The following is a 22317-nucleotide window of genomic DNA, read 5'->3' on the forward strand; positions in this document are numbered from 1 at the left end:
CCATGGACTGCAGCCTATCAGGCTCCTCTGTCCATGGGATTTTCCAGGCAAGAGTACTGGAGTGGGTTGGGAAGAGGGCAAATATCAGAAGTTTGACAAATGTGAACTAAATTTGAGTTCATAAGAATATTATTGCACTAGTATATTTACAAAGAATTTGTAATAACATGGACAAATTCTGCTTTATAAGATGAACTAAAACTAATAAATAGTGTAAATGCATATATATTAATATATAATCTAGTTATTTAAACAGTGTAGAAACATACTTCAAAGAAAAATAACAAAATGTTAAACATGTTTGACCTTGGATGGCAACAATTGTGTTTTTCATTTTTATTTGCATACTTCAAATGTGAAATTAAAGAAAATACATCTGTTTGTAATGAGAAACTTTAAACAAAACCATATAATTTAAGTGCAAAGTTGAACAAGACAGATACAATTAAAAAAAAAATCTAACTGAGCCTTCTGGTTTTCCTATTTGATCAAGTGCCTTTTTCCTTTTATGAAGTTTTCTTCAGAAGTGTAGTATTTGGTGACATGGAGGAAAGACCTAACACATCCCCAAGTCTTTGAATTTATTTTTTTAACCTACAGTACTAATCAAGAAAAATTTATGTGACATGACATGTCTGTGAGAAGTCAAGAATAAAATTTTTAATATGTAAGAATAAAATGTTCTTGAGGTTCTGAATGCCAGGGGGGTAAAATACCCACAGACTATTAATGTAGGGAAATTGTATGGTGGAATTTAATGACAAGTTTTTTCTGCCAACTGAGAACAAGAGAAATAGTTAATAATGATAAACTGTGTATATTGTTAAGATTTGTGGAAGCAATTGTTAAAGCTGCAGGAGAGGAAATCATCTTTTCTGGAATTGATTGGCATCCTCCTGTATACATTACTGACCTTTTCTGCCCCTTCTTGCTCTCAGAAAAGTCTTTAGATATTTAAATTAGTTCTTTCATGATTTGACAGTGGAAAATGGTGGATTGAGACCAAACTCCTTAAGCTAATAGCTTGTCACAGATCAATGCAACCTGATATGGTTACTAATGTTCACTAAACATCCAGAAATGCTATGTGGGACCCATGCTTCATCACTGAGCTTGAGTCAAGGAAGCATGAACTCTAATAGGATTGAACTGTATTATTTGACGGCTGTGTCCACCTGACACAGTACCTAAAACTGCCTTGGCTGTGCTCCCCTCCTCCTCAGTATCACCCAGAACCATCAGAATGTCACCCAGTGATTTCTTATTAGTTCCAAGGTGTTCCTCACTTGCCTGGTCAAGCAAAAGAGACTTTGTAACTCTTTCCTGAACCAATGTCTCTCTACTGTCAGTCAAGGACACTGTATCCCAGTGTATGGAAATCTTCTAAGACCATATCCTGTTGGTGTCCATGCCAAATCCTGGTGCTACCTGTGTACCTCTACCACTGCAAGGCACCTTTGCCCAGGACATACCCACCATCACACACCTCTGTCCTGCCATCTACAGGCTCTATTGCTTCTGTCCAGTTGCTGAATACCACAACTGCCAAAATTTGCCAAAATGTCGATTGTCACCATACTTCTGGAACTTTCAATTAAGTTGAATGAACTTGCAAATGAAATCGTGAAGTGCTCTGTGCTGACAGGGAAGAAATCTCTCTTAACTTGAGGGGCAACACATGATACCGGCTTGCACACTAAGGTCTTGCATAGTACAGAGTAAAAAAAGCAATTTACATTTTAAATTACATCTCCCTTCTCAGTGGGATCAGATAGAAGCTAGATTGGCTAGGTCGGGTGAATTACTATGATGGATTCTATGCAATACTCACAATTGTCTTTCTTCACCACCTGCTATGATTTTGTTTGTAAGCTTTTCTAACCAACTTTCTAGAATTAACTCTGTCCTAGGAGGGTTCCTTTCATGAACATTTTCTCTCATTAGTATTAATTATGTGGGAGCCCAGCTTTGATTCACACTGATAAGTGTAAAACAGCATTCAGTGCAAAATCTAACTTTTCATGCTGTCCAATTCTTAATCATATGTGGATACAGTTTTAGATTAATAATTTTTTATAAATCAGAAATACAAATTAAAATTCAAACAAAATATAAAGAGGATTACTTTAAGATGTATCTATACATAAGGGGATTTTGCATTACTTTCCAATGCTGCTGTAAAAATATTACCACAAAGTTAGTGTTTAAAGCAACACAAATTTATTCTGTTACTATTCTGTTGGTTAGAAGTCCAGAATAGTTCCTACTGGGTTAAAATCAAGCTGTGCTGTTTCTTTCTGGGGTTCTAGGTGAGATTTGGTTTCCTTGCATTTTTGAATTTCTCTAAGCTACCCTTGGTTAATGGTCCCTTTCAGCAGTAGCTTGTTGACTCCTTACATTGGGTTTTTTTCTTCTTTTGACCTCATTGCCTGGCTTGTGGAGTCTTAGTTCCTGGACCCAGGATTGAACCTGGGACCACAGCACTGAAAGTACCAAGTCCTGATCACTGGACCACCAGGGAATTCCTTTGGATCTTCTGGGGTCATATCTCCCTCTGAATCTCTTCTGCCTCCCTCTTCCACTATTGAGGATCCTGTGATTACAGTGGGCTCAACCAGATAATCCAGGATAATCTCCCCAGTTTGAAGTCAGCTGATTAGCAACCTTAATTCCATCTGCAACTATGACTCCCCTTTGCCATATAAGCTAATATATTGACAAATTCTATATATAAAAACAAAGGTATTTCAGGTGTGGGAAATAGAAGAGCATTATTCTGCCTGCCACAGAGATGATTTTTTTTTTTAAGGATTTGATCTTGCACTTTTCATTTGTATCCCTTTCTGACTCCCCATGGCTTTCTGTCATGTACACAAGATTAGTGCCCACCAGGGACCTGGGCAGCTCTCCCCTCCATGGGGCAGCAGTTATTCCTTGAGGATGCTATCCCTACCCACTGACTTCTCTCTCCTCTAACATCTCCTTCATTATATCTCTTCTTACAAAAATCCCCCAAACAGGAAAGAAAAGGAAGTCTGAGATGGCCTGCTTTACCTCTTATGAGCTATGTCTTCCTGAGGAATGTGTGGCAGACTGCATATTCCAAATCACCACTTAGATTCCACAAGGCTGCTGATCAAGACAAACCACACCCCTCTTTCTACCTTTGGTCCATTTCCGGGCTGAGGGTCCATGTCCCGTCTTCTCCATTACACCCACCTGCAGACTACTACTGTTGACAGTGCTGAACAGTGTACAAAGTTCACATACTTTTTTGTGTGTGTACAAGAAAGAAACAAAATAAGAAAATATATATGTATATATTACGTTTGCAAAAAGAAACACTGAACAGAATTTAAAAATGAATAAAAGTACGGTCAATGGTATCCACAATATCAACATAGCTCTTAGATGCCCAGAAAAAACATGGTTCTCCACTGGGTGCCCTGGAGCAGGGTTGGAGGCAAGCACAGAATCACCAGACAAGGATGAGTGAGCCCAAAGAAAAAGGAAAAAAAAATATCCACAAAAGAAGACCTTTACAAACACAAACTCTAAAACATGAAAAAACACCACCAACAAAAGAACCTACGAGAGGCAAGAAAAAGACGTGCTAACCAAATGCAAAAGATCAGCCTTTGTAGATTCAGATTCAAATAAACCAAATTACAGTTGGATGTGTTTGATACAATCAGAGAAGTCAAAACAGACTGGGTACTAGATGATATGAAGGATTGTTCTTACTTTTCTGGCCTGCTTATGCAGTTATGTTTCTTTTTCTTTTTTTTTTCTTTTCATACTAAAGTGTGTATGGATGAAAAAATAATAAAAGTAAATATTTGGGAGCAAGAAATAAAGAATTAAGACTGAAAAAGTTGTGAATGAGACTTCTCAATGTATAGCTTTTTATAAATGTGTACCTTGTTTTGAATTATTTGAGTATATTACTAGGAAAGTTAAATTTAAAAATTTTAAATGAAGTAGACAAACTCCTAGAAAACATAATTTATCAAGATGACTCAGAAGTACATAAAATTTGAATGGTAAATAACCATCAAAAATATTGGATGAGTGTTTGAAAAATCTTCCTTAAAATAATCTAAAAACTCCATATGATTAACATTAGAGTTTTTAACAAATGGTCCAGGAACAGATAAATTCAATGCCTTACAAATTTTCACAGAATGAAAAACCATAAAGAATATAACATAATTCATTCTAAGATTTAAGCTTAACTTTTATATTAAATCCAGAAAACCCATAAAATGTATATTAGAGACCAATTTTATTTATGCTTATAAATAAAATTGTGCACCAAATCTTAACAATATAACACACAAAATATCCAAAAAAGACAAAATGAAATATATTATGAACAAGTTGTATATGTTTTAGGAGTGCAAAGATTATTTAATATCAGAAAATTAATCATATAATTCATCAAATTAACAATGTAAAGCAGAAAAATAATTTAATTTTATAAATACATGTGCGAAAGTGTTTGGTCAAATTCAAAATGTGATTATGATAAAATTCTTTGCAAACTATAAAAGGAAGGAAATTTTTTTAATGTACAAAGAATATCTAAAAATTTACAAAAACATTATTCTGTGACATTTTAGATGCATTCCCTTTAACAAGACAATCAGTACGCTATCACAAGAACTATTACAAGTTTTATCAAGATAATAGTCAGATGCATCAAAACTAAAAAAGTAAATAAGAAGTATGTATCTTGAAAAAGACAACGTAAAATTAGAATGGTTGGTTAAAAATAATCTACAGACAAATTATTAACATTAATAAAAAAGTTTTATGATGTGATTTAACATAATATTAACTTTAATAAATCAATTATATTGCTGTATGCCAGAGATATGCAGTTAGAAATTTATTTTTAAAAGCTGACATATATAGTAGCAGCACCATTAAGAACGAAAGATACTTAGAAAAAAAATAACAAAAAAACGTGTTCCAAATTTGTAAGAAGTAAATTATAATAGTTAATTTAAGATTAAAGATTAAAGTAAATGGAGATGTTTACTATATTTATAAATAAGAAGACGCATTAATGTAAAGATTTACTTTTTTTCAGGTTAATCTATAGATAAAACATACCTTCAATAGAAGCCCTCCAAGAATTTTTCAAGTCACTTGACACGCTGATCCTAAAATTAATGTGAAAAAAAAAATCAAAGGCCTGAAATACATTCCTTGAGTTACAAAAGTATTCCCTGAGTTAAGAAAAAAGGCAGTTATTTTTCCAGATTATCAGACTTTATAAAGATACAGAAATTAAGATAATATGGCAAAAGGAAGATTATTCTGTGTAGGTCTCACCTAATTAGGTAAACTCTATAAAAGAAGGCCCCTGAAGGAAGAGATTCAAAACAAACTCCCTTCCTGCTTATCTTGAAGAGGCAGAGAGTCATGTGTGAACTGTCTAGTGGCTTTAGTCTTATAGTTGCAGGGAAACGGGTTCTGTTGACAGCCTGAATGAGCCTGGAAGGGGACCCCAAAATACAGGTGAGAACCCAGCATAGCTCACCCATCGATTTCAGCTTTGTGAAACTGAGCTGAGGACACAGTTAAGTTGAGCCAGGATTCTTGTCCTGCAAATGATAAAATAAATATGTGTTGATTTAAGTCAATAGTTTATGGTAATTTGTTATGCTTCCTTGGTGGCTCAGACTGTAAAGAACCCGCCTGCAAGGCAGGATACCTGGGTTCAATAATTAGTTAAAGTGAAAGTGAAAGTTGCTCAGTTGTGTCCAGCTCTTTGCAACCCCATGGACTATACAGCCCGTGGAACTTCCCAGGCCAGAATACTGGGCTGGGTAGCCTTTCCCTTCTCCAGAAGATCATCCCAACCCAAGGAGCAAGCCCAGGTCCCCCACATTGCAGGTAGATTCTTTACCAACTAAGCCACAAGGGAATACTGAAGCCCAAGAATACTGAAGTAGGTAGCCTGTCCCTTCTCCAGTGGATCTTCCCAAACCAGGAATTGAACCGGGGCCTCCTGCATTGTAGGCATATTCTTTACCAACTGAGCTATCAGGGAAGTCAAATAATTAGTTAGTTCAGTTCAGTCACTCAGTTGTGTCTGACTCTTTGTGACCCCATGGACCACAGCATCCCAGGCCTCCCTGTCCATCACCAACTCCTGGAGTTTACTCAGACTCATGTCCATTGAGTCGGTGATGCCATCCAGCCATTTCATTCTCTGTCGTCCCCTTCTCCTCCTACCTTCAGTCCTTTCCAACATCAGAGATTTTTCAAATGAGTCAGCTCTTCGCATCAGGTGGCCAAAGTATTGGGGTTTCAGCTTCAACAACAGTCCTTCCAATGAACACTCAGGATTGATCTCCTTTATAATGGTCTGGTCAAGAGTCTTCTCCAACATGATAATTCAAAAGTATCAATTCTTGGGGCTCAGCTTTCTTTACGGTCCAACTCTCACATCCATACATGACTACTGGAAAAACCATAGCCTTCACTAGACAGACATCTGTTAGCAAATTAATGTCTCTGCTTTTTAATAAGCTGTCTAGGTTGGTCATAACTTTCCTTCCAAGGAGAAAATGTCTTTTAATTTCTTGGCTGCAGTCACCGTCTGCAGTGATTTTGGAGCCCAGAAAATAAGTCACCCACTGTTTCCACTGCTTCCCCATTTATTTGCCATGAAGTGATGGGACTGGTTGCCATGATCTTAGTTTTCTGAATGTTGAGCTTTAAGCCAACTTTTCCACTGTCCTCTTTCATTTTCATCAAGAGGCTCTTTTAGTGCTTCTTCACTTTCTGCCATAAAGGTGGTGTCATCTGCATATCTGAGGTTATTGATATTTCTCCCAGCAATCTTGATTCCAGCTTGTGCTTCATCCAATCAGCATTTCTTATGATGTACTCTGCATATAAGTTAAATAAGCAGGGTGACAAAATACAGCCTTTATGTACTCCTTTTCCTATTTGGAATCAGTCTGTTGTTCCATGCCCAGTTCTAACTGTTGCTCTCTGACCTGCATACAGATTTCTCAAGAGGCAGGTCAGGTGGTCTGGTAATCCCATCTCTTTCAGAATTTTCCACAGTTTATCACTATCCACACAGTCAAAGGCTTTGACATAGTCAATAAAGCAGAAATATATATATATATATATATATATATATATATATATTTTTTTTTTTAATTCTCTTGCTTTTTTGATGATCCAGTGGATGTCGGTGATTTGATATCTGGTTCCTCTGCCTTTTCTAAATCCTTGAACATCTGGAAGTTCATGGTTCATATACTGTTGAAGCCTGGCTTGGAGAATTTTGAGCATTACTTTACTAGCATGTGAGATGAGTGCAATTGTGCGGTAGTTTGAGCATTCTTTGGCATTTGCCTTTCTTTGGGATTGGAATGAAAGCCAAACTGATCTTTTCCTGTCCTGTGGCCACTGCTGAGTTTTCCAAAATTTGTTGGCATATTGAGTGCAGCAGTTTCATTGCATCATCTTTTAGGATTTGAAAGAGCTCAACTGGAACTCCATCACCTCCACTAGCTTTGTTCGTAGTGATGCTTCCTAAGGCCCACTTGACTTCACATGCCAGGAGGTCTGGCTCTAGGTGAGTGATCACACCATTGTGACTACCTGGGTCGTGAAGATCTTTTTTGTACAGTTCTTCTGTGTATTCTCGCCACCTCTTCTTAATATATTCTGCTTCTATCAGGTCCATACTATCTCTGTCCTTTATTGAGCCTATCTTTGCATGAAATATTCCTTTGGTGTCTCTAATTTTCTTGAAGAGATCTCTAGTCTTTTCCAAATTATTAGTTAAGGAATACATAAAATAAAAGATGCAAAAGATGACAAAAACATAAAATATGAGGAGTGGAAGTAAAAATGTAGTGCTTACAAAATTCACTAAAGTGTTGTTGTTCAGTCACTAAGCCATGTCCAACTCTTTGTGACCCCATGGACTGCAGCACACTAGGCATCCCTGTCCTTCACCACCTCCTGGAGTTTGCTCAAACTCAAGTCCATTGAGTTAGTGATGCCATCCAACCATCTTATCCTCTGTCACCCCCTTTTCCTCCTGCTCTCAATTTTTTCCAGGATCAGGGTCTTTTTCAATAAGTCAGCTCTTCGCATCAGATGGCCAGAGTATTGGAGCTTCAGTTTCAGCATCAGTCTTTCCAATGAGCATTCAGGGTTGATTTCCTTTAGGTTGACTGGTCTGATCTTGCTGTCCAAAGGGCTCTCAAGAGTCTTCTCCAGCACCACAGTTCGAAAACATCACCTCTTTAATGCTCATCTTTCTTTGTGGTCCAACTCTCACACTCAGTGAATGTGAACTTAAAATAGACTGCTATATAATATGTTGATATATAGGTTGATATATAAGAACCTCATGGTAACCAAATACCGACAACCGATAACAAATATACAAAAATAAAGAGAAAAGAATGCAAGCATAAAACTAAAGGAATTTATCAAATCATAAGGGAAAAGAAATAGAAGAAACAAAGAACAACCAGAAAACAAGTTAAAAAATGGCAATAAATACATACTTGTTAGCTGTTATTTTAAATGTAAATGAATTAAATACTCCAGTCAAAAGATAGTTGAATGGATTAAAAAAAAAGAAGAAGAAGACCCATATATGTGTGGTCCAAAGGAGACTCACTTCAGATTTAACAGCACACATAAATTGAAAGTGAAGGGATGGAAAAAGATATTTCATGCAAATGGAAATAAAACAAAGCTGGGGTAGCAATACTCATATCAGACAAACTGCACTTTGAAACAAAAACAGCCACAGGAGACAAAGAAGAATTTAAACCCTCTCCCCAGATAAAAGAGACAAAGAAGAACCTAACATAATGATAAAGGGATCAATCCAAAAAGAAGATATCATGCTTGTAAATATATATGTACCTAACATCAGAGAACCTAAATACATAAAGCAAATATTACATAAAGGATAAACTTACACTCATACAATAATTGTAGGAGACTTTAACACATACTTACATCAATGGATAAATCATCCAGACAGAAAATCAATAAGGAAACATTTGCAGTAAATGAAACATCAGGTCAGATATATTAACACACACACACACACACACACACACACACACACACACACACATATCATATTATTCCCCATACAGCAGAATACACATTCTTTTCTGGTACACATGTAACATATTCCAGAATAGATCACATGTTAGATCACAAGCAAGTTTCAGTAAATTTAAGACTGAAATCACATCAAGCTTTTTTTCTGCTCACTACCATTTAAATTTGAAATAAGTTATAAGAACAAAAACTGGGAAAAACACAAATATTTGAAGAATATGGAACACACCACTAAATAAGCAATGAACCATTGAAGAAATCAGAGGAAACAGAACAATTCTTTGAGACAAATGAAAGTAGAACCATAATGTTCCAAAATCTATGGGGTACAGGGAAGGCAATTCTAAGAGAAATGTTTGTAGTGATATAGGCCTACTCCAGGAAAATCTCAAATAAGTAATCTCACCTTACATCTAAAGGAACTAGAAAAAGAAAGACAAAGTCCAAAGTTAGTATAATAAACAAAACAATAAAGATAAAAGCAGAAATAAATAAAATAAGAGACTAAAAAGCAACATGCTCTGTCGTTTCAGTCATGTCTGACTCTTTGCAACCCCATTGTCTGTAGCCCACCAGGATCCTCTGTCCATGGGATTCTCCAGGCAAGAATACTGGAGTGGGTTTCTGTGATCTTCTCCAAAATAGCAATAGAAAAGATAAATGAGACTAAAAGCTGCTTCTTTGAAAAGATAAAGAAGCTGACAAATCTTTAGCCAACTCAGCAGGGGCCACAGGACTGGGAAAGGTCAGTTTTCATCCCGATCCCAAAGAAAGGCAATGCCAAAGAATGTTCAAACTACTGGACAATTGTACTCATCCCACATGCTAGCAAAGTAATGTTCAAAATTCTCCAAGCCAGGCTGCAACAGTACGTGAATGGTGAACTTCCAGATATTCAAACTGGATTTAGAAAAGGCAGAGGAACCAGAGATCAAACTGCCAACATATGCTGGATCATTAAAAAAGCAAGAGAGTTCGAGAAAAACATCTATTTCTGCTTTGACTACATCAAGCCTTTGACTGTGTGGGTCACAATAAACTGTGGTAAAATCTTCAAGAGATGGGAATACCAGACCACTTTACTTGCTTCCTGAGAAATCTATATGCAGGTAAAGAAGCAACAGTTAGAATCAGACATGGAACAACAACTGGTCCTAAATTGGAAAAGGAGTATGTCAAGGCTGTATATTGAGACTGTGCTTATTTAACTTATATGCAGAGTACATCATGCAAAATGCCAGGCTGGATGTAGCACAAGCTGGAATCAAAATTGCCAGGAAAAATATCAATAACCTCAGATACGTAGATGACAACACCCTTATGGAAGAAAGCAAAGAAGAACTAAAGAACCTCTTGATGAAAGTGAAAGAGGAGAGTGAAAAAGTTGGCTTAAAACTCGATCTAAACGTAAGACCAGAAACTATAAAACTCCTAGAGGAAAACATAGGCAAAACACTCTCCGACATAAATCACAGCAGGATCCTCCATGACCCACCTCCCAGAATATTGGAAATAAAAGCAAAAATAAACAAATGGGACCTAATTAAAATTAAAAGCTTTTGCACAACAAAGGAAACTATAAGCAAGGTGAAAAGACAGCCTTCAGAATGGGAGAAAATAATAGCAAACGAAGCGACAGACAAACAATTAATCTCAAAAATATACAAGCAACTCCTGCAGCTGAATTCCAGAAAAATAAACGACCCAATCAAAAATTGGGCCGAAGAACTAAACAGACATTTCTCCAAAGAAGACATACAGATGGCTAACAAACACATGAAAAGATGCTCAACATCACTCATTATTAGAGAAATGCAAATCAAAACCACAATGAGGTATCATTTCACACCAGTCAGAATGGCTGCTATCCAAAAGTCTACAAGCAATAAATGCTGGAAAGGGTGTGGAGAAAAGGGAACCCTCTTACACTGTTGGTGGGAATGCAAACTAGTACAGCCACTATGGAGAACAGTGTGGAGATTCCTTAAAAAACTGGGAATAGAACTGCCATATGACCCAGCAATCCCACTGCTGGGCATATACACCAAGGAAACCAGAATTGAAAGAGACGCATGTACCCCAATGTTCATCGCAGCACTGTTTACAATAGCCAGGACATGGAAGCAACCTAGATGTCCATCAGCAGACGAATGGATAAGGAAGCTGTGGTACATATACACAATGGAATATTACTCAGCCATTAAAAAAAATACATTTGAATCGGTTCTACTGAGATGGATGAAACTGGAGCCCATTATACAGAGTGAAGTAAGCCAGAAAGAAAAACAACAATACAGTATACTAATGCATATATATGGAATTTGAAAGATGATAATGATAACCCTATATGCGAGACAGAATAAGAGACACAGATGCATAGAACAATTTTATGGACTCTGAGGGAGAAGGTGAGGGTGGGACGTTCTGGGAGAATAGCATTGAAACATGTATATTATCATATGTGAAAGAGAACACCATTCCATGTTCGATGCATGAGACAAGGGCTCAGGGCCGGGGCAATGGGATGACCCAGAGGGATGGGATGGGGAGGGAGGTGGGTGGGGGGTCCAGGAAGGGGAACACATGTAAACCCATGGCTGATTCATGTCAATGTATGGCAAAATCTATTACAATATTGTAAAGTAATTAGCCCCCAACTAAAATAAATAAATTTATAAAATAAAAAAAAAAACAAAACAACTCAGCATTCAGAAAACTAAGATCATGGCATACAGTCCCATTACTTCATGGCAAATAAATGGGGAAACAATGGAAACAGTGAGAGAGTTTTTTGAGAGATTTTTTTGGGCTCCAAAATCACTGCTGATGGTGACTGCAGTCATGAAATTAAAAGACGTTTGCTCCTTTGGAGAAAATCTATGAGAAACCTAGACAGCATATTAAAAAGCAGAGATGTTACTTTGTCAACACAGGTCCGTCTAGTCAAAGCTATGGTTTTTTCAGTAGTCATGTATGGATGTGAGAGTTGGGCCGTAAAGAAAACTGAGTGCCGAAGAATTGATACTTTTGAACTGTGGTGTTGGAGAAGACTCTTGAGAGTCCCTTGGACTGCAAAGAGATCAAGCCAGTCGATCCCAAATGAAATCAGTCCTGAATATTCATGGAAGGATTGATGAGGAAGTTTAAACCCCAATATTTAGCCACCTGATGTGAAGAACTGATTCCTTGGAAAAGACCCTGATGCTGGGAAAGACTGAAGGCCGGAGGAGTAGGGGACAACAGAGGATGAGATGGTTGGATGGCATCACCAACTCGATAGACATGAATTTGAGCAAACTCTGGGAGCTGGTGATGTACAAGGAAGCATGGCATGCTGCAGGCCATGGAGTAGGAAAGAGTCAGACTCCGCCGAGCAACTGAATTGACTGACATGCAAAAGAAGGAAACTAGACCATATATAAAAATAGACTTAAAATGCATTAAAGACTTAGTAAGATCTTAAACTGTAAAACTCCTAGAAGAAAACATAGGCAGTACACTCTTTGACATTGGTCTTAGCAATATTTTTTGGCTATGTTTTCTCAGGCTAGGACAACAAAGGTAACAATTTTAAAAATGGGACTGCATGAAACAAAAGCTGGAGAAAAGAGAATCTATTTGTTGGTGAGAATGTAAATTGGTGCAGCCACTAAGAAAAGCAGTATGGAAGAGTTTCCTCAAAAAATTAAAAATAAAACTACTGTATGATCCAGCAATTTCACTTCTGGATATTCATCCTAAGAAAACAGAACCACTAACTTAAAAAAATGTATGAACCCTAGTGTTTATTGGAGCATTACTGACAGTAGTCCAGACATGGGATCAACCTAAACATCTGTCATTTGGGCTTCCCAGGTGGCACTTGTGGTAAAAACCTGCTGGCCAATGCAGAAGACATAAGAGACACATGTTCAGTCCCTGGGTTGGGAAGACCCTGGAGGAGGCCATGGCAAGATACCTCAGTATTCTTTGCTAGAGAATCTAATGGACAGATGAGTCTGGAGAGCTATGGTTCATAGGGTTGCAAAGAATCAGACAAAACTGAAGTGACTTCATGCAGGCACATACATTCATCAATAGATGAAGGGATAAAGATGTCATATATGATGGCCTATCACCCATCCATAAGAAGAAAATAAATCTTGCCATTTGTGACAAAATGGTTGTACCTCAAGTGTATTATGCTAAGTAAAATAAGTTGGACAGAGAAAGACATACTGTATAGCCTCCCTTATGTGTGGAATCTAAAAACAAGACAAATAAAAGAGTTACAGACTTATAGAGACTTACAGAGTGCAAACTGGTGGTTACCAGAAGGTAGAGAAGGGGGCGTTTGAGCAAAATAGGTGAAGGGAATTAAAACATACAAACTTCCAGTTATAAATATGTCACTGGGATAAGAAATATAGGCAATAATATTATAATAATTTTATATAGCAGCATATGGTTACTGGACTAGTGATCATTATTAATGTATTTGATTCTTGGATCACTGTGTTGTACACCTGAAACTAACATAATCTTATACATCAACTGTAATTAAAAAAAAAAAAAAAGCTTTCTAGGCAATGTGGGTCTTTCTCCTGGCACACAAAATGTGCTTTAATTTAAGAGAAACACAAAAGAGGAAAGTATAGAGAATAACATAAAAAAAGCCTGGATCACTTCTTCACTAACAAAGAGTGAGGGGTGGGGAATGGAATCTAACTAAATAGGGCTGTTGTGAGAAATTATATAATAAATAAAAAGTGCTTACACCAATGGTTCTTACTCCTGATTGACCATTGTAGTTACCTGTGGATCTTTTAAAATATAGTGATGCCCTGGCTACAGCCTAGAACTAGTTAAATCAGAATCTTTTCATATGACTTAGTTGGTGATTGTAATGTACAGCCAGAGCTGAGAACCTTAGAATATTACCAGGCACACAGTAAATGCTCCATTTATGTTATCAATCATCATCTTAATACCAATCCATTACGCTAAAAATATGAACATTCAGTAATATTTGTTTCAACTTATATTGTACAGAGATTTGAATATTAGCTTACTTGCTATCTGTTCATGATCTCAACATATATCTACCACAAATTAAAATACTGTTATGAATTTGGTAGGTATATTTTCTTGCCAGTATTTCCATGATATTAGGATTAATTTTGTATTCATAAGTAGTCTTCTTGAAAATTTAGATGAAAAGAGTAATACTACACATGCTGTCACTGTAATATTCTCACTAAAACTTCATGTCTAAAAAAAAGAAAATAAAAATAAACTTAAATCCAAGTTGAATATTTTCCATAAGAATTAAGTCAGTACAGACCACGAATTTAAATGTAAAATTATAAACATTTAGAAAAAAGGCAGAAAATCTTCTAGATCTAGAGTTAGGTCAGGCACTGAAAGCATTACTCTTAAAAGAAAAACACTGATAAATTAGATTTCATCAAAATAGTAAAATTTTCTCTGTCAGAGGTCCTGTTAAGAGTATTGATAGACAAATTACAGAATGAGAAAAAATATCAGATGTACAACAAAGGATTATTATATATATTAAGAACTCTTGCAAATTAGTGGTAATGAAACACAAATCAAGGAGAAAATGGACAAAAGACGTGAAGAGACATCTTATTGATGATGTTATGGAGACACATAGATGGGAAAATAGCATGTGAAAGATGTTCAACACCATTAAGGAAATAAATTAAAACCACCATGAAATATCACTACATACCTCTCAGATGGTTGAAATAAAGAAAATATTACCACCACCAAATGATGGCAGAGAATGTGGGGAAACTAGGATCTTTAATATACTGCTGGTGGGAATGAAAAATAGTATAGACACTCTTGAAAACAATTTGACAGTTTCTTTATGCAATAATTATACAGCACCATAATGCACTCTTGGGCATCCTAGAGAAATAAAACCCCATGTTCACCAAAAAGCTTGCATATCAACATTTATAGCAGCTTTATTCATATAGTCAAAAATGTAACACTCCAGGTGTCCTTCCGTTAAATAAATGTTGAAATAAACTGAAGTCCACTCATACCATGGACTATGACTCAGGAGCAGAATTGAATGAACTACTGGTACATGTGACAATCTAGATGAAGATTGTGAAAATTATGTTCAGTAAAAAAACTCAATCCAAAAATGTTATGTACTATATGATTTCATTTATGTAACATACTCAAATGTTACAAGTATTAGAAATGTCAGACAAATTGATTGTCTTCAGGGGTTAAAATGTCTGGACAGAGGTTCTCACTGATCCTGTTTATGATGCCAGTTATATTGTTGTTCACACTGTCCTTACTGTCTACTGAACCCAGAGTAGGCAAGGTGTAAGCTAAGAGGCTGGAAGAATATATGAGGGGCTGTAGGAACTGAAGATGCATTTATTCCCGCCCGGCTGGCACAACAGCCATAAAACAGCCTCTCTCCTGGCTGATACAGAAGCCATAACATAACCATAACATAGCCAAAACATCGCCATAACCTAACCTCACATATCATGACCATGATGTTGCCCCAATGTAACCCCAATGCAGAAGAAGCCAAGGTTTTCATGTTGATGCTCATACAGGTGTCCCACAAAAAGTAGGCTGTGACCAAATGAGTACCTCCTTATGTGTATGAGCAGTGTTACAAGTGATCTCATCTGTTGCACAACCATGCAAAGTCATTGTTTACAGTAAATGGGGCGAAAGAGTGTGAGGGAGTGGGGCAAGAGAGCCTGACTGGTGCCATCTTGTTCATTTCCCCACACAGAGGAAAGTAAGTGTGAGTTTAAAAGGTTGGCATGAGGTATTACTACGGTGGCCAGTTCAGTGTCTTGGCTGTGGAGTGTGCTGCAGTTTTGTAAGTTACTTTTGGAGGTAAATGGGATCTCTATCTATTATTTCTTACAAATGCATTTCATATATAATTATCTCAACTTTGCAAAAAAATGAAGTTTAAAATTCAGTTTGTGATTGCTGAATGATAGCCCCCAATTTGAAAGATTTTGAAAAACAAAAATTGGCAAAGAATTAGAATATTGAATATATAGAGCCTACCTTCTACAAAGTAATAACTAGTCAGGAGAAAACTTGGCAAAGGCCTAACAAGCATTTTTTAAAAGTTCGTCACATAAATGGCCAATAAGCATATGAAAGTTAATCAAATTCACTAGTAATTGAGAAAATATAAATTTTGATCATATTTTCCATCTCCCTCTTTACCCTTAACTCCAGGCAACCATTAATTTAGTTTCTGTCTCTATAGATTTGCCTTCATTTGACATTTATTTTTTCTTTCAGTATTTTCTTTTTTTTTAAATTAGTTTATTTATCTATTTTTTAACTTTACAATATTGTATTTGTTTTGCCATACATTGACATGAATCCGCCATGGGTGTACATGTGTTCCCCTTCCAGAACCCCCCTCCCACCTCCCTCCCCATTCCATCCCTCCAGGTCATCCCAGTGCACCAGTATTTTCAATATATCATCCCACTGCCTTTTTTCTTTCTGTTCTTTATTGAATAGTCTCCACTGATTTATCTTTAAATGCTCTGATTTTTTTTTCTGCCACCTCAAATCTGTTACTGAATCCCACTAGTAAATTTTTCACTTTAGTTATTTAGCTTTTTTTTAATAAAAATAAAAGTTATTTTATTACTTTTCGACTCCAGAATTTCCATTTGTTTCTTTTTTAAAAGTACATGTAATTTCTTCTGAAATTAATTATTCTTCTGACTGAACTTCTACTTTCATTTATTTGCTGTCATCATACATAGCTTTACTTTTGTAACAAGGTTTCCATTCATTCTTTATGCATTTATAGTAGCTTCTTTGAAAGTTTTGCTAAATAGGTATCTGATGTTGCTTCAAGACACTTCCTATCGACACTTTTCTCCTGATTATTTGGCATAATTTTGTTTCTGTTCATGTCATAAATTTTGGTTGAATCGTGGTTGTTTAAGACAATGCACTGTCATAACCCATATTTTGTTGTTGTTCAGTCACTCATTTGTATCTGACTCTTTGTGATCTCATGGACTGCAGCACACCAGGCTTCCCTGTCCTTCACCATCTCCAAGAGCTTGTTAAAACTCATGTCCATTGAGTTGGTGATGCCATCCAAATATTTCATTCTCTGTCATCCCCTTCTCCTCCTGCTTTCAATCTTTCCCAGCCTCAGGGTCTTTTCTAATGAATCAGCTCTTTGTTCCAATATTTTGGACCACCTGATGCAAAACATTGGATCACAACCTACATATACATACATTTTCCTCTCTGGTGATTACTGTTTTTTGGTTTGTTTGATAACTGGCCTGAATTGAGATATAAAGACTATGTTTCTGCAAGTGTGCATCCTCATATCTCTACTTACTTTATTTTTCTTGATTTTATTTTTATGATTGGTTCTCCAGGGTGTGCCCCTGTGTTTACAGAGCTTAATTTGTTAAAAGTAGGGCTAAGACACCTCAAAAGGCTTCTACTCCAAGCTCACTTGTGTATAAACACAGCTATTTTCAAACCGCTCCCAGCTTACTTTCCACTAGACTCTGCTTCTTGTCTGTAAACATCAACATCCAGGCTTTGCTGGCCAAAGAGTGACTGGATGGCTTAGCTTCTCTGTGCTCTCTACAGTGCTTATGTGAGCCTCTGGTCTACCAGGATATATGCATAGCTTATCAGACCCTCAGTGACTGTCTCACCTTCTAAAACTTCCTGGTGAATTCCCTGGTGACCCAGTAGTTAGGGCTCTCTCCTTTCACTGCTGTCACCTGGATTCAGTCCCTGGTTGGGTAACTAAGATACCACAGACTGTTATTAATTCATATATTGGGAGTTTAGTGGTGATAAACTTGCTCAACTTTTGTTTATCTGAGAATATCTTAATTTCTCCATCAATTTTTCATGAACAATTTTGTCAGATTTACCAGTTGGATATTTTTTCCCCATTACTTTACATATACCATCCGCCTGCTTTTGACCTCCAAGATTTCTGATGAGAAATTAGCAGGTAATTTTATTGAGGACTTCCTGTGCATTACAAGTGACTTCTTTCTTGCTGTTTTTAGAATTCTCTTTGTCTTCTGAAATGCTGATTATATTGTTTCTTTTCTTAGTGTGAATCTCTTTGGTTCATCTACTTGGAGTTCATTGAGCTTCTTAGATTTGAAGATTCATATTTTTGATCAAATTTGGGAAGCTTTTCATGTTTCTTTAAATAATATTTCTGCTTTTTTCTCTTTGTCTTCTTCTTCTGAAACTACCGTAAGTGCATATATATGCACTTATAGTATATACGTGGGGCACTTATAGTATTCCACAAGTCCATTTCTCTCTGTTCATTTTTCTTCAGCCTGTGTTTTCTTTCTGTTTCTCAGACATAATAATTTCAGTTATCCTTCAAGTAGGCTTTTTTTCCTTCTACATTCTCAAATCTGCTGTTGAACCCCTGCAGTAAATTTTTAACTTTAGTTATTATACTTTAAAGGTCCACAATTTCTCTTTGGTTTCTTTTCATAATAATTTGTATCTCTTTATTTATATTCTCAATTTGTTCATATATTGTTTTTCTGATTTATTCTGTTTTTCTGTCCTCATTTTATCTTAGCTCTTTGAGAATATTTAAGATAGTTGTCTTAAAGTCTTTTTCTAGTATATATGACACCTAGTCTTCCTCAGACATTGTTCTTTGAATCTATTTTCAATTTATTTTGAAATTTTTAATAAGTCATCTTTTCCTTTTTCAATATATGTCATGATTATTTAGTTAAAGATTGGATACTTGACTATTGTCAATGAAAAAGTAATCAGTTGAACTAAGAAATGGAAAATTTTATTTGTGTCAAATTGAAGATTATAGTTCAGGAACACCCTCTCAGAAAGCTCTGATAACTCCTCTCATTAAAAGTCAAAGCACATTTATATAAATTTTTGAGACAGAAAGCTATACATTAAATAATGTATAACAGTTAATAAAATCTAGACAGTGGTGGGGCATGGGTCATCATGAGTCCTTTACCATATTAAGAATGAATGTTATCTTTCAAGGAGTTGTCTTGGTGTTAGGAGAATGTTCCTCTTTGTTGTTGAGTAGGTATTTCCTCCAGTGGGGGAGATTTGTTCCATGCATAATGCAGATACCCAGTGCGTGGAGGAGGGGAGAGAGGAGGCCAAAGGGCTTAGAAAGTTTTTCTGATGTTTAAATTTTTTTGTCTTGCCATAAAATATGGTTATATATGATTATATATATTATAATCACACAATTATAATATGGTAACTCTGGAAATTGGATTCTCCCCATTCCCCAGGATTTGCTTTTATTTTTGATTGTTTAAGGAAGTACTAGTCCATTTGAGACTTATCCAAGCTGTTTTTACAAAGACTATGTCTTCTCATGAGTGATCATTGAGGTCTCTATTCCTTTAGCTCATAGTCATGTTTGACAGATTTTCTTGAATTCTAGGTGTTATAACAAGCAAAACAAATAAACAAACAAACAAACAAACAAAAAACAATTTTAAAAAAAGAGAATGGTCATGTCTCCAGTTTTAAAGTTTGACTCCATGCTAGGAAGCTTTTTAATCACTCGGGTAAGCTTTCTCTGAGCTTAGCCATCATCCTAAGATGAAAGCTTAAAGTCTTCTCTGGACTTTTCTGAGCATATAGCTTCTCTGAGCATGTGGTTTTTAAAATTCCTCTACCTGCTGCTGTTGAGTGTCTAAAATTTCCCAAACCATCTTGCCTCAGCTTCTTTTCTGGGTCTTTGATGGCCTGTTCTGTGTTTCACCCACTACCACTTGCCCAGATGCTTGTGAGGTTGTGATGACTACCTCGTAACTTTTACAGACAGTGTTCTTCACTTTTCCTTTTTACAGTTCAAGTCATGCAAAGCAGAGATGGATATTTTATGTCATTCTTTCAGTTATTCTCCAGAAAGGTTAGAATAGGTGTACATAATAATTTGCAAGTAAAGTCTGGTCTGCTGTCTTTTGTTCAATGGTGTGGATTTGGGCACCGGATTTGGGCATCAAGATGAAGATCACCACTGTACTGGGAATGGAGTGTAAAGATGAGTAAAAATGCCACCAAAGTTTCCTACCACTTTGAAAATGGCCTTTTCTTGAAAGGACATTTGCCTGATGGATAGGAACCACTGATTGTTTTCTACAGCTTCAACAAAATTTGTTCTGACAACTGTTGGTTGCTTTTTTGGTGTTTCTGTCAGGAAGCAAGAGCTTGCGGTGTCCCAGTCCACCATTTTTTTGCTCTGAATTTTTTAAAATAATGTTTATGTATATACTATAACATATATCAGGTTTCCTAGTTGGCTCAGTGGGTAAAGAGCCTGCCTGCAATGCAGGAGATGCTGGAGATGTGGGTTTGATTCCTGGGTCAGGAAGATCCCCTGGAGGAAGGCACAGCAATCCACTCCAGGATTCTTGCCTGGAGAATCCTATGGACAGAGGAGCCTGGCAGGCTCCTCCATAGGTCACAAAGAGTTAGACATGACTGAAGCGACTGAGCACGTGATATATATCAAATAACTTTTCTTATGCATTTAAATTATGTATGTATATAAATAAAACAAAAATAAAAACAAAAACAGACCTCTTTTTTCTGTCTCCATTTTCAAGTGCTAAAAATAGTAAAAAAATGACAATTCTTTTAAAAATGCATTAAAATGAGTTATTAAAAAATTGAATTTAAAACGATACAAAATGCAAACCCTGCTTTTAAAGAATTAGACTCAATATGCATAAAACACTCTGCCATATTTCTATACAAGTTTATAAATGGTTCTCAGTTTCTGTTGCGTGCTTGGGTGCTAAGTTGCTTTAGTCCTGTCTGACTCTTTGTAACCCTATGGACTGTAGCTCACATGATTCCCCTGTCCATGGGATTCTCCAGGCAGGTATACTGGAGTGGGTTGTCATGCCTTCCTCCAGGGGAATCTTCCTTACGCAGGGATGGAACCTGATTCTCTTATGTCTCCTGCATTGGCAGCAGGGTTCTTTACCACTAGCAGCACCTGGGAAGCCCCTCTCAATTTCTGTTACCAACTACTGACAGGTAATCAGTAGTTACTGACTACTGTTAGTAGCACTGATAGTAGTTCTGTTACTGACTACTGACTACTGACCATATGTTAGATTGACATTGGTCAGCAGACCACACTATGAGTACTGTGGGTTAATATTAATTATTATCTATTTTTCCTTTGATTTAGAAAGACTTATAAGAGCAAAGGAAGTATTACAAAGAGAAATATTATTTTGGCTAAATAAAATATTAAAATTTTATATGAAATCATCCAAACATTGAAAGCAGAGAATCATTTGGAAAAATATTTGCCTCCAAATTGTGGAAAGTTAATAACTACATAACAATTTGCAAAGTGTTCATGCAAAAAAGAGAGGTAAACCAATAACATCCTAACAATTAAATGATACATGATATACAAACAAAAAACTGAAATTTGTAATGAAAGTAGGGAACATGTCATTTCCTTAGAAGAGAAGAAACTATCAATCTGAGATACAAATTTTTTGCTGTAAATTAAAAAGTAAATTGTCTTAATAATTTAGAGGTTAGGTCAATGTGTGAAAGATATTTATTGAAGCTTGGTGCAAAAGTAATTGTGGTTTCAGATCATGAATTTAAATTGTTATAACTAGGCTCAAACATATCTTTACAATTAAAAACAGGAACCATTACAATCAACATATTTTTTCTAATGAGAAATAAGTTTGTTTATTCCTGTAGCATAAAATTTTGTGTTTCAGGGTTCTACAAACTCCTGGAAAGCATTTTCTGCCTTCTACTGGTTGTGGAAGTATTTTTCCCTGCAAAAAAGCTGTGTAGATGAAGATGCGATGGTTGGAGAGAGGTCAGGTGAATATAGCAGATGAGGCAAAACTTTGTAGCCCAATTTGTTCAATTTTTGAAGCATTTATTATGCAACATGCAGTTGGGCATTGTTATGGAGAAGAATTGGGCCCTTTCTGTTGACCAATGACAGCTTCAGGCATTGCCGTTTTCAGTGCATCTTATTGATTTGCTGAGCATATTTATCAGATGTTGAGGTGGATCAGACAGGCAGCAGACCACCACTGACCATGAACTTTTTTTTTTTTTTTTTTTGGTGCAAGCTTGGCTTTAGGAGGTGCTTTGTAGCTTTTTCTT

At 36.3% G+C, this 22317-nt stretch overlaps 1 long non-coding RNA gene across 1 annotated transcript in view; it reads right to left on the reverse strand.

The window, feature by feature from the left end:
• The window catches only part of LOC145523113 (uncharacterized), a 47792-nt gene that overhangs the window by 13662 nt on the left and 11813 nt on the right, over nucleotides 1-22317 (reverse strand). Inside the window, exons 2-3 of the long non-coding RNA XR_014066358.1 lie at nucleotides 5549-5612; nucleotides 5119-5168 (exon numbers count right to left, since the gene is read on the reverse strand). This is a non-coding gene — a long non-coding RNA (uncharacterized LOC145523113). The remainder of the gene's footprint in view (nucleotides 1-5118; nucleotides 5169-5548; nucleotides 5613-22317) is intronic.

This window comes from Giraffa tippelskirchi, chromosome 10, assembly GCF_054371585.1.
Source record: "Giraffa tippelskirchi isolate mGirTip1 chromosome 10, T2T-mGirTip1v1.2.pri, whole genome shotgun sequence".
Lineage (NCBI taxonomy): Eukaryota > Metazoa > Chordata > Mammalia > Artiodactyla > Giraffidae > Giraffa > Giraffa tippelskirchi.